Raw genomic sequence first — 12,814 nt, 5'->3', positions numbered from 1 at the left:
GCTGTTCTGACTCTCCAGCTCCCAGACATCAGGCATGCACTCACTAAAGGAGAGAGCTCCCTCCTTTTCCCTCTATACTTCTTCACTAAGAAGGAAAATCACAGCCTCCTCCCCCCCACTAGAATTCAGACACATTCTCCCTGTTGTACCAAAGACAACAAAATAATTCATGAATTCAAAATGGCCTCTATTCTGTGAAAGCTGTGCCGAGGCCAGCTGTGCTGTGTGCATATGGACCATGTAGAATGTACGCTATGACAGCGATGTATTTCACTCAGAGGACAGTGGCCATCATTGTCATCGCCAGTAAAAGCGGAACACAATGGAGAGGGATACAGCCAGGGACCTGACTCACACATACTGTAAGCCTTCCTGGCCATTATCGGTAACAAAGACTCGGAAAACAATGGGCATAAAGTGTCAACGTGTTGTGTGGAGATACAATAGCTGCTTTAATACTGGACGGGTGTGCCAAAACATCGCTGTGAGTTTGTTTTTCCTTGTTTTACTGGAATTCAGTGTGATTTTTGCACGTCTTAGCCTAATAACACGAACAGTTTGTGTATATTTAACATTCCTTTCAACAATCTGTGTACAATGTCCTCAAAGATGCACCGACATCCAGGAGTTGAGTCAGTGGCTGAAAAGGCAAACATGCAAAAAGGAATTCTTCAGATCAGACACCATAATAAATGCTATTTATGGCTAGCATTTTGTCAACACTCAATGTAATAGCATTCTGTTATTGTTAGTGGTTTCCATGGTTACTGGCGGGGTCTGCCTTTCCCCCACAAGATTCAAACTGCATACCAACGCACAAGAGATTCACAGGAAGCAAAGAGTGCACATATTGGAAGTGATGCGGAAGACAGTGCATGTAGGCATTTCACGTAAACTTGAACAGAACTCTGAGACCTCTGTTATTAAAGCGCAGCTCTGTTACCGCCAGTAACCAAAGGTGTCGCCAAGTCAATCTGGGCTGAAATCTTAAGGATTGTAACCGCTTTAAGAGCAGACTCCCAAGTTTGTAAGTGAGACACTGCCACTGCTAGCCACTGTGTTGTGGAAATTCATCCTGTTTGGTTTTGACATGGGTGTATTACACGGACATATTTCTGACATCTTCCTAACTTGTACGCAACTGATGGTACAACAAATGTACAAAACAAAATGGAACCACCATGATTCCTAAAAGCTTACATTCATGCTCAGATCCAGCAGTGGGAATCCACCACTCCAGACTGGGAAACTCTCCTCCACATTCCTCAGAGGGAATACCATCAGCACATGACAAGAGCCCCACTCACACTCGGCCACTTAGCCTGCTGCCTCCCACTGCAACCTTTACACACAGAGAATGCCTGTGTGTATGTGCATGTGTGTCATGGACAGCAACCTTTAACACGCAACACTGCCCTCAGACAGAGAGAAAATCCCAGAGAGAATGGGAGTGGGAGAGGCAAGATTTGGGAGGGGGGGGGACAAAAAGAGTTATGGGGGGCACCAGAACATGGTTGTGTCAAGCGGCTATGCCATGAATGTGATGAAGTGATTGATGGGAAGGGTCTTTGTGCTAAAGGACATCCCCCCTCTCTACCCTCTCCTCTTTTTCCACTTCTTCTTCCATCACCCCAAAACTCAGAGCTCATCTGTTTATTTCCAAGAAAAAAACACTGGGTCTTCCTCAACTTTCAGCTCAGCACAGGTCTCGGCAGAGGTCCACACCCTAACAAAGTGATCAGACACTGATTAGAGTGATTAGTGTGTAGCACACGGTGTATAATCTATATGGAAAGCACCCATCAGCTCCACAACAACCCCTGTCCTGCATGGGCCACTGCACAACAGGAATGAGTATGTGTGTGTGCATGTATAGGGAGAGGGATGTTCCCATTTCCACTCTGTTTGAAGCACATGGACTGAGTCGGAATGTGAGGAGGGGGGAGGGGGGCAGCAGAGGGAGGGGTGAGGGGAGAGGCAAAGGCGGTAATCTGAGAGGGCTATCCCACAGTGCAGACCAGCACATGGTCTATACACTCTACTGTGGGCCCAGAGCCTGAATAGAAGAATACTATAGTGCCTGGTGGGCGTCGCCATATCAAAATGTACCTTCTGCCAATGATCCTCTGATGACAATAACAGCGTATAACAGTGTCGAATGTACAATTGCAGTTACTGCATGCAGCCAACATGCAGAATAGCCCCAATTTTAAACCTCAACTCCATACGCTGCTGCATATATGAAAATATTGGTGTTGTTTGAAGTCCAGTTCATCAATTATTCAAGAAACGCCTCAGCACACATTAGTGCAATTTGTCATCAGTGATGAAGGAATGCTGCTGGATCGCGATTCATCAAGTGCTCTGTAAACTATGCCTTGTCGTCTTGCTCAATTAAAATACTTCGACTATGACTCTTTTGACACTCTCATATTATCCTGCGCACTCAACAATACAAAACATCCACCCGCTCCTGTTATGTGGGATTCTCATTAACACCATCTGACGCTGGTATTTGGCTCACAAAGCACGTTTGCAATTGCATCACCGCAGCTTGTAAGTGTGGCTCTCAAAGTTTTGAGACATTGTAATCTGCGGATGTGCCGACTGCACAGGGGCTTGATGTTTGTGATTGGATCTTGGTATGCTCCATGACGCCAACTCCTTTAAACCTACCTGCTTCAACCAACACCAGAAACCTGACCATTTTACTCTAGTCTCCCCATATAAACCTAATACGACACATGATTAACAACTGGATTGAATTAAAAGAATGTGAAGGCAAGTGCAATGAACCTTGGAAAGATGTTCATACATTAAAATACTTGGTATACCACACGTGCTAGAACTTCTTCTCTCGATACTGTATTTAAGAGAATCTTCCCACCAGAATGTCGTCTTTCTTTGAAAGGACAACAACTTTCCCAATGAAAGTACTGAGACAAAGTATGTCCTCTTCGGTGGTGTGTTGATTCAACTCTACTGAATCAATTAAAATACTTTGACTATGACCATGTCGATTCAACTCTATTGAATCAACACATCTATAATACAGTGTCCACAAAAACTGAACTTCTGAAGCTAGACACAGATATGATTTATTGCAAGGATATTGTATTGAATGACATTAGGTTTTAAAGGTATACTTAATAAACTGTATGTGATTATCTTCAGTATCAACTGAACCATGCTGATCAGGTCATAACTGCCACCCAAGCTCAATGGATAGGTGGGTAGGTAAAATGCATCATGTCGTAGAACGACACAAACCCAGGCCCTCTTTATGTTGTGTTTGTACATGACAGGTTCAGAGGCTTTAGACAGTAAATATTCAACAGCCTCAGGACACGCTTAGACATGCATGAGTGAAGCGCACATATCAGCATGTTCTTCACACACACCATTGCCCCCTGGCCTCACTCGGTGAGAGGCAGAACAAGAGAAAGAGTCTGCTAACAGGCGCCTGCAAACCAATGAGATAAATATCCGGCCTCGGGTATGTGCTGCTGATACAATGTCTGCTGCAGGTAAAGAACATACCCAGGGTGGTTTCATCCACACCAGGCATGGACCCAGCACTGACATGTCTGTCCAACACACACACACACACACACACACACACACACACACACACACACACACACACACACACACACACACACACACACACACACACACACACACACACACACACAGGAAGGCAAGCAATCAGACATGCTCATACAACCACACCCTCCAACACGTACTGATATGAGGGTACACATGATGCAAGTCCTCTGAACTTATTTAACTCACGTTTGACCACATTCATACGAAACTGCTGACTTCTTGCTGTCACCCTTCACAGCAGCTCTTATCAGGAAATTCCTTACACATCACTGATTACATGCATTTAAATTATATAAGTACCCAATAAAGTTTCAGTTTCAGTTCCCTCCACGAACTCCCACACTCTGTGCACAGTCTTGTTTCCGAGAAGTTGTTGTTTGAATGTCAAAAGAACATTTGATTAAATCAGCATCACTTTTAGAGTCACCTGTTTGCCAAATCCAGACAGGATTGGACTCATGTTAAACTCAGTTTGCGTGGATGGTTATGACAAAACCTGTTCTTATCAACGACCAATGCACTTTTTTCACTCATGTCACTGTGTCAGGTAGCATGTGTGACACTTAGCCTTTCTTGCTTTTGAACTGCATGAGTCTGCACACATACCGCCCTGTTTCCCTGTTTGTACACAGCGGGGGCCTATCACGGGTTGTCCCACGTGGATGAGTGAAGAGGAAGAAGACACGAGGAAGTTTGATCTCCACATCTACTTCCTGCTGCAACATAACTGGCTAACAGTGACCTCGGGGTAACCTCCAGCTAAAAGGTCAACATGTTAGAAGTACACACACCCAAACATGTGTGTAGTTGTGTGTAGAGGTAGTGCATCTGGCTTGAATGTGAAGTGAGGGGCCTGAAGCAGGGAAGGACGGGCCAACTCTCCCTATCTACCTTCCTTCCCATAGAGGAGAGTGTGCTGTTTTTTTATCATCATACTGTACAGAACAGTGTGTGTGTGTGTGTGTGTGTGTGATGACTGTGGGAAAGAAAACTACAGTATTCCCACATTCAAAGTCGGTTTAAAGCAAAGCTAGGACTCAGCACTAAACAAGCCTCTCTGAGCCTGCATATATGTGGGAAACAAACACTGGGAGAAAATGGGAGAGATCTCCACCAGAGCAGCTTTGATGCTGGGAACAACTAAAATAGAACTGGTGCATCCACATAGCAACCAAGGGGGGGAAGAACACTGTGTCCTCACACACATTCATATAGAAGAAAAGAGGATAGAGAGCGAGAGGCTGGATGTGAGTGTATGTGTGTGTGCAAGTGATGCAGATTCAGCTGAGAAGAGGTGATGAATGGCTTCATTAAAACAGCATTAGCAGAGGTGTGAACCCGAATGGCGAGTGCCAGCATGCAGTGATTGCCCAGTTCCAACACACAAACACACAAACTTGTCACAATAGTGAAATTCTCTCTTTGATACCAGCACAACCCACCCACCCGCTCTTAGCACTTACTGTAGTTGTAACTCATTTACAGTGTTTGATGCTGATGCAAGTTTAAAATGCGACCTCAGGCTTTCATAAATATCAAGCTTAAAACATCAATGACAAGCCAAATTATTTTACTGCGACTTCCTTCATCTCTCTCACACACACACACACACACACACACACACACACACACACACACACACACAGAGTATACCACCCCTCAGCCTGAGGGAGATGAGGAAACAGCAGTGACACCATGGAAAAAGAAAGCGATGAAAAGAAGGAATAAAGGAGGCGGAGGAGAGCAAATAAGGAGAACAGGACTGCAAAGCAAAAGTAAAAGGGGGAAAAAAAACCCTGAAAAGACCGAGGTCTAAGGGTTCAAAAATGGAACAGTACTGTGTGCATGCGTATAGCGGTAACCTGATTAGCCAGACCCTACAGGGGAGACAAATCTACATTATTCTTTCTCATTTTCCCTCTGCTCCTCACAAACCCAGAAAAATGGGGGCAATTCAGTAACCCTAGCAACCAACTCTGCCTACGTGCAGAGAGAAGCTGCTGATGGAGGGGGAAGGAGAGAGGAAGAGGGAGATGGGGAGTGAAAAGGCTAATAGAACTGCATACTGTACTCACACACATACTGAACTGAGCAGATGGAGTGTACAGTCTAGTAGAAGTGGGGTCTGTTCCCTCCTTTATAACTCTCTGAAAAAATCTCCTCTGTTCAAACCTCCTCTTGCACATTTCCCAGATCCCTCCTCCTCTTTCTTCTCCCTCTCCTTTCCTCTTTCTGCCCCCCTTTTCCTCCCTTTTGCCTCCTTGGTCGGACTCCTTGCTTTTTTCTTCTCCCGCTCTCCAGCCACGTATGAGGGCTGTTCAAACACAACCTGTTTCCTCTGGCATCCCCTGGGAGCATTATCCAACCTTTCTACTGTTGTGTTTTCTCTCCCTCCCTTCTTTCTGCCTCCCTCCTATTTATTTACAGCTGGATGTCTGTTCTCCTATTGATTGTTTTACAGAGGATATGAGTAGGCTTTGTCTCTGCCCTGCGCGGCTTTATATAGATCCCTCTGTTCTTAAAGATGTTCTCACCAACACACACAGACACACACAAACACACATCCTCTCTCTCAGCTGGTTGTGAGTCAGTGTCCGGTGTAGAGTCTCATGCATGCAAGCACAATATATGTGTGTGTGTGTGTGTGTGTGTCACATATGCTGAAATCATAAAGTGATGATTATTGGTTTAAGCTGCCATGGGAGGCGTGTCGAAAATGTGTGTGTCACATTTCATCACAACTGACAAACATCATGAGAGAGGAAAAAGAGTGAGACAGAAAAAGACGGAGTGAGAAAAACAGAGAGTTTGAGTTGAAGACCAGCAGTTATTTTCACAATGGTGTGATTGTTCATTGGAAGTAGGCTGACAGAAAGAAAAAGATTGAAAAAGATTGAAAAAGAGGGAGTAAGGGATTGACAGACTGTGTGTGTGTGTGTGTGTGTGTGTGTGTGTGTGTGTGTGTGTGTGGGGATAGGCCAGAGCACGTCCCTGCTTTCTACATTTTTACACACTCTCACCGGTTGCTCTGCTGTTGCCGTGTGTGTGTGTCAGATAAAGAAAGTGAATTTCTATTTGAATGAGGCACCCCAACAGGGGTCAAGACCTCTATATCAACTATGGGCTCAGGTCACACACACATTCACACACAGGCTTGGGCAATGTGATCATATATATATACTTAAGAGCTGAAACAATTAGAAAATTTATTGTGAACAATTTTGATAAATTATTTTGTTAAAACATTCACTGGTTCCAGCTTATAAAATGTAAATATTTGTTGGTTTTCTTCCATGTTGGTAAATCGAATATCGAATCGAATATATATAAATATATGTTATTAAATGTGTCAACTTGGGCTGTAAGAAACTTTCTGACATTTTACACACTAAAAGATTAATCAATTAAATCGAGAAAACAATAGATAACAAATATTAGTAGCAATCCTAATATACTGTGAGATGATACGTATGTGTTACCAACATAACTATGTATCTAAGTCACTGCATCAAATTCACTTGATGTTCAATTCGTTGTATAATCCAGAAATAAACCCTCCGATCTGGTTATTTTAACTACATAAAGTTCTCAATTGAATTTCTAGAAAATGTACTATATCACAATATAAAATTGCACATAATATCATAAAAGACTGTATCCATATTGCCCACTCAAATTCATACACACACACAAACATGGGTGAGTAGTTACACCTGCAACACTGCTCAACTTCATCATCTAACAGAAAACCAACTGTCTGAGTTGAATGATACAGTTGACATTATGCAAAAAACAACACAGTAGGTTACATCAATGTCTGCTAGGCTGGAGTGTGTGTGTGTGCGCGTGTTTTGCATGAATAAATATGACAGCAGCTTTCATGTGTCTTCATCTTTCAAAATGTCAGTACAAGAGGCAACTCATTGACCGGCATACAAATCAGGTTCACATGAGTGCACCTACACATATACACACATTCCCCATCACAGCAGGGACACCTGAAAAGAGGGAGGGGAGATTCCAACCAATCCCAACATGCCTCAGCGCTGAAGGCCTAGTAAAGGGGTGGCAACCAGAGTGTTGTGGATTAGCCAACCAGGGCAGACGAAACATCTGTTGCCCAATCATAGCATCTGGAACATCTGGCACCAATGAACAGCAGTCATCTAGCAGCTGAACTCTGACCTTGCGCACTTGGCTTCACCGGCTGCCATCTCTGCATGTTTATTTGGTTTTTTTTCAGTAATTCTTCAACTTCTAAATCTATTCCTTCATCTCTCGTCACTGACAGTCATGCGCTGTTTGTCTTAGATCTGTTACACTTGGGTGTTGTTGTACGCCTGTACCGGTTCATCTGCATATCATGGTGATAGTAGACATCTCTCAGCTGTCGTCTGTATCCAGAGTGTAGGATGGCAGGCAGGGATGGATTGGACAACTTAATCCATAATTGCTAAAATACACTCACTGACATGTAAGCAGCGGTCTGTGTGTGTGTGTGTGTGTGTGTGTGTGTACAGAAGGAGGCCAACTCAGCACTCACAGTGTTGTTAAATTTAACGCTGTGTGTTTTCTCTCAGGTGCAGCAGCAGCCTTGTAGTCAATTCTCATATAGAATACTGAAGAATGAGGAAGCAGATAGATTGAAGGCAACAGAAAATCAATAAGTGTTTTCAGCCACTTCGTGTCTGGTGCTGACACAGCACAAGGCGACTGCTACTGTGGGACAGTGGGACACCGGTATGGAACACATTGTTCTATTGTGACTTATCAAAGAGAATAGAGGATTTTCACTCTTAAAAAAAACCCTCTACCTTTATCTCTCGGTTCCTTTCTATTCTGAGAGGCAAGTGTGCTGACTGCTAAAAAATCCAGTTGATTCCTTTGCCCAGACAAAAAGCCGTGGGCCCAAACAGGAAGCTTCACACACTCCAGCCTGACTCCTGAACCTCAGTTTCACACAAACATCCTTCCTGACTGATTATTTTAAGCTCCCTTTGCATTTTCAATTCAGCTCACAATAAAAAACACACAGATCCATGACACCCCCCCCCCCCCCCCCCCCCCCTTCCATTTCATCAGCACGCTCTGACAGACATGCACACACTTGACGCACGGTGTACAGCGAGTAAACAATACCGTTCAGAGTTGTGTGATTGACTTGTGGTTGGTAAATGCACCACTGGACTCAGTCAATACAGTCCAGCCCTAATTGACAAGCGGTTGTTATAGAGATCACACACAAAGCCTTAAAACTACCACTAACTGATTAGCTTAAAGACTTCTCGCATCCTTCCACCAACATGTGATGTTTGCTGATGTGAAGGCAACAGCAGCAAAGAGTTCAGTGTTACAATAACAATCGTAGCTGTATCTCTGTTTTATTATTTCTCACTGTTTCACAGTTAATAAATGAGAGACAGAACCTCCCTGCAATTTATGACAGAAGACCCCTCTGCAACACCCCTGCTCCTCCTCATCAAATATACATCAATAAACCACAACCCACAGACAACGTCAGCCCAGGCATAGAGCCCCACATACACACACAGAAACCCACAATCCTGCTTGCAGACCATCCTCTCGCTGTGTCACCACCTTTCCTATTGTGTGCTAGTGAAAGCAGCCATTTATCCTAAATCATATGTTTCTCTGGCTGCCTTGTAAACAGGCAGCTTAGTAACGTACACGTAGACACACAGTTTCAGTTCATGGCCACAGCCACTCATCGCTCTTCAGGGCGACAGATCAACACTGTATCTGCAGAGCTGGATGAGTTTGTTAGCCAGTCTGGAAAATTATAATACTCTACATGTGTTTGGAGATACAGCCCGAGCATACCTCTTTGTGTGTGAGTATTTAGTCTCAAGAGCCAAAAAAGGTTATTAAGCACATCATTAGATTAACTCGCCATACATACCTCTGTATTTTTCTGACAGACTCCAGCTACTGTTACAGTAGTTATTTGCAAAGGCAGCCCCTTATTAACATTCCCAGATGTGTAAAACCCTGACAGATGCTGAAGCTCTGAGCCAAAATGTACTTGAAAAATGAAACATCTGTCAAATGTTTCTAAAGACTCAGCACTCCCTAATTTTTCCTCTAAAATGTTTCCCAGTGCCTGAATTAAAGCTTTCCATTCATATAATAAGGCGAGCTTGCTGACTGCTAAACGAGGGCTGGTGATAGCTGGTAGATGTGCGTTGACTGGGTAAATGCGATGGAGTCTTTCTAAAAGCAAACTAGCTTTCTGGATTCAATTCCAAATAAGTGCTCTGTGAACTACGAATGGTAGGTGATAAGCTCATTCCTTAACTCCACTTCAGCGCTGTGCATAACCATTTGCATCTGTGTTAGAACATTCCTATCCCTCTTTTTAATGTGTCGCACTCACTTTCTCTCTCTTTCTCTTGCTATCTTTCTCTTTTTCGTTCCCTCTTTCCTTTTCTCTCTCTCTCTCTCTCTCTCTCATACACACACACAGACATACACAATGTCATACACACACTCTCTCACACACACCCTCTTCCTGAGCAGTAGGAACATTCCTTGCATCAGCCAGAATCCCATATTAAGAGTATCAGCACTCAGCCTGTGTGAAATAACACGGGCTGAGAAAAGGATGGTGGTATTCAAGCATTCATATGGGGACATAAATCTGTCTACATAGTCACATTGTGGGGACTTCCTTTTTGGGACAAAACGGCAAGTCCCCATAACGTAAATTATTAAATTTTAGGGTGAAGACTTGGTTTAAGGTTAGGGTAAGGATTAAGTTTAGGCAAGTGGTGGTTATGGTTAGGGTTAGTCAACAGGAAATTCATGTAAGTCAATGAAGTATATTAGTATATATTACATTCTTCTGCTCACATGTCAACAGGTGAGATGGCCATGACAACGCCATACCTACTTTTAGTAATTGCTTCACAACAACTGCAGTTTTTTTTTTCTTCATGAAGGTCCAGAAGGTAGACAAGGTAACACAGACTCATCATGAGATTTGACAATTGACAGGTCATGTTAGGTTAAATACCAAATAGCAGCATTTGTCAGCACTTGATATGTATGTTTTCAAACTTTGAAATCATAAAGTAACAAAGGGTTTCATTATAAGAGGCCAAATTGTCTCAGGAACCTCACCAGAATTCCTGACTATGTGTAGCATAAATGCTATGCTGTGTGTTGTGTATGCTAACATTTTATGAGAATACATATATAACACTATCTTGAATGTAGTATAATGGTGCTACAGTAGAGTATGATAGTGCTGTGCCAGTGTTCCATCAATGGCCAAACAAAATGCTAAATTATAGTGGTTAATATGTCAGGGGATGGTCTTGAAAATAATCAGGACAAATGCATTCATCAAGTATGTTATTTTGTCAAGCCCTTGTCTGTGAATGTGTGCATGTTTGTGTGTGCATTTTCCTCTCCTGCTGCAGAGACTTGTGGATGTAAGCCATGGGAGGATTTACATTTATTTCCCCCATGATGCTGCAGAGTATGGCTGCAGCGTGAAAAGACTATTCCTGTCGCCTGATTAGAGAAGAGACATACAGGTTTGATTCCTTGGCTAGCTGGTCTGCAATAGCGGACCTAACAAAGGTTTGGGAAATAAGACTGACACGTGTTAGGAAACACAGCGAGACAGAGATGTGACATGTAGGTGCTTCATGTGTTGCTGCTTCACACCCTCCATTAGAGAATCTCTAACAGCAGTGTGCAGGGTAATGACAGACTGCCTGTGTCTCCCAGAAAAGAGACAGACTGCTGGGAATGTCACAGCAGACACACAGCACCTGGAGACGCCTCTACACAGATGGAAAAACAGTAATGTGGATGCATCGGTTTATCCTTTCATCTGTTCATTCCAGATAGGGAAGACGGTATGTGGAAAAACGTGTGGACAGAGTGAGGAAAGGCAAGATAGCTCAACACAGCTGTTGACCAGGGAGCAGTGAAGTAACTGACAGGAGGAATCGATGCAGAGGGTCGATGGACAAACATTAAGTCCACAAGCTGACAAACACAGCAGACAGCCCTCACAATGCAGCACAGACAGAAAGCCTTTACACAGGCTGCCAAGCATAAACAGCGGCCTACCGGGACATTGAGACAACAACCCTAATGTCACTGTGGTGACAGCTAAAGGAGTTAGGCACATAGGCAGGTAAACAAGAGGAAGTGGCTAATAAGAGGTGGTAAACAGTGAGCTATGTCGAGTTACCCTGGATTAATCACTGTCCATTATTTTAACTGACAGGACTACCAAATCAAATCCCTGCCCAGAATTTGTGTAGCTCTAAAGACAAGTGATACATTGAAAAAAAGGAAATCATATGACGTGGCTCTCACAGTCACTTAAACACCTTTTAATATCTTTTTGAAGAATAGTGTTCATCCCTTCAGTGGAGTTCCAGGAAGTTGTTGAATCAAAGCCATGGGACACTGAAGCCGTTGTGGTGGCTCCACACCTTACTAAAGACACATTAAGGTGGGGTTTCCTTTAATTTGTCACCCATCCATATATCAACCAAAAAATCTAGTTTTACAACATTTATGGTTTATGATTACAGTCCCCACAATCACTTTGCTTGTCACTGACTTGCTGCTCTGTGTCGTACTGGTGGCAGCAGCTCTATAGAAGCATAGGACGGTGGCAGGGCTGGGAAGAGGACGGGTGTTCTTAAATGGACATGAGAAGCAGGTGTGATGAGGAAGCCCCTTTTATCTGATGATCTGGCACAGCAGCAGCGGTGGAAACATGTTGTTCATGTGGAGCGAAATATCCTGTCCTCTCTCTCTCCCCCTTCCTGCCACCCCTGTGCTTTCCTTCTCCTCCCCAGCCTACACACCACTAACCTGCACCTATACATCTGATAAGCAATCACCGTCACTCTGGCTGACACTGCCCAGCTGAATAGTGTGCCTGCCTGACGACAGAAACATCCACACACACACACACACAAATCAGCCAGTAAACAGTTAATATCTAAACGCCCCTTTCTAACCACTACAATCTGCTCTCCCAGCCCTGCTGCTCTCTCATGTCCTTGATCATCGGCAGCGGCGAGACCAACGAACTGTGATCAGTGGACAAGCCTTTGCACGAATTGATTATTTAATTGCAATCTACAATTGCGCACACACACACACACACACACACACACACACATTTGCAGCATGAACGGACGACAGTGCACAC

The 12,814-nt window shown here is 43.7% G+C and overlaps 1 protein-coding gene across 3 annotated transcripts in view; it reads right to left on the bottom strand.

Annotated features, from left to right (window-relative positions):
- The window catches only part of srgap2 (SLIT-ROBO Rho GTPase activating protein 2), a 49,767-nt gene that overhangs the window by 36,349 nt on the left and 604 nt on the right, over positions 1-12,814 (bottom strand). The gene's annotated exons all lie outside the window — the stretch shown is intronic.

This window comes from Enoplosus armatus, chromosome 3 (genome assembly GCF_043641665.1).
Source record: "Enoplosus armatus isolate fEnoArm2 chromosome 3, fEnoArm2.hap1, whole genome shotgun sequence".
Lineage (NCBI taxonomy): Eukaryota > Metazoa > Chordata > Actinopteri > Centrarchiformes > Enoplosidae > Enoplosus > Enoplosus armatus.
This window is presented reverse-complemented; position numbering and strand designations above follow the sequence as displayed.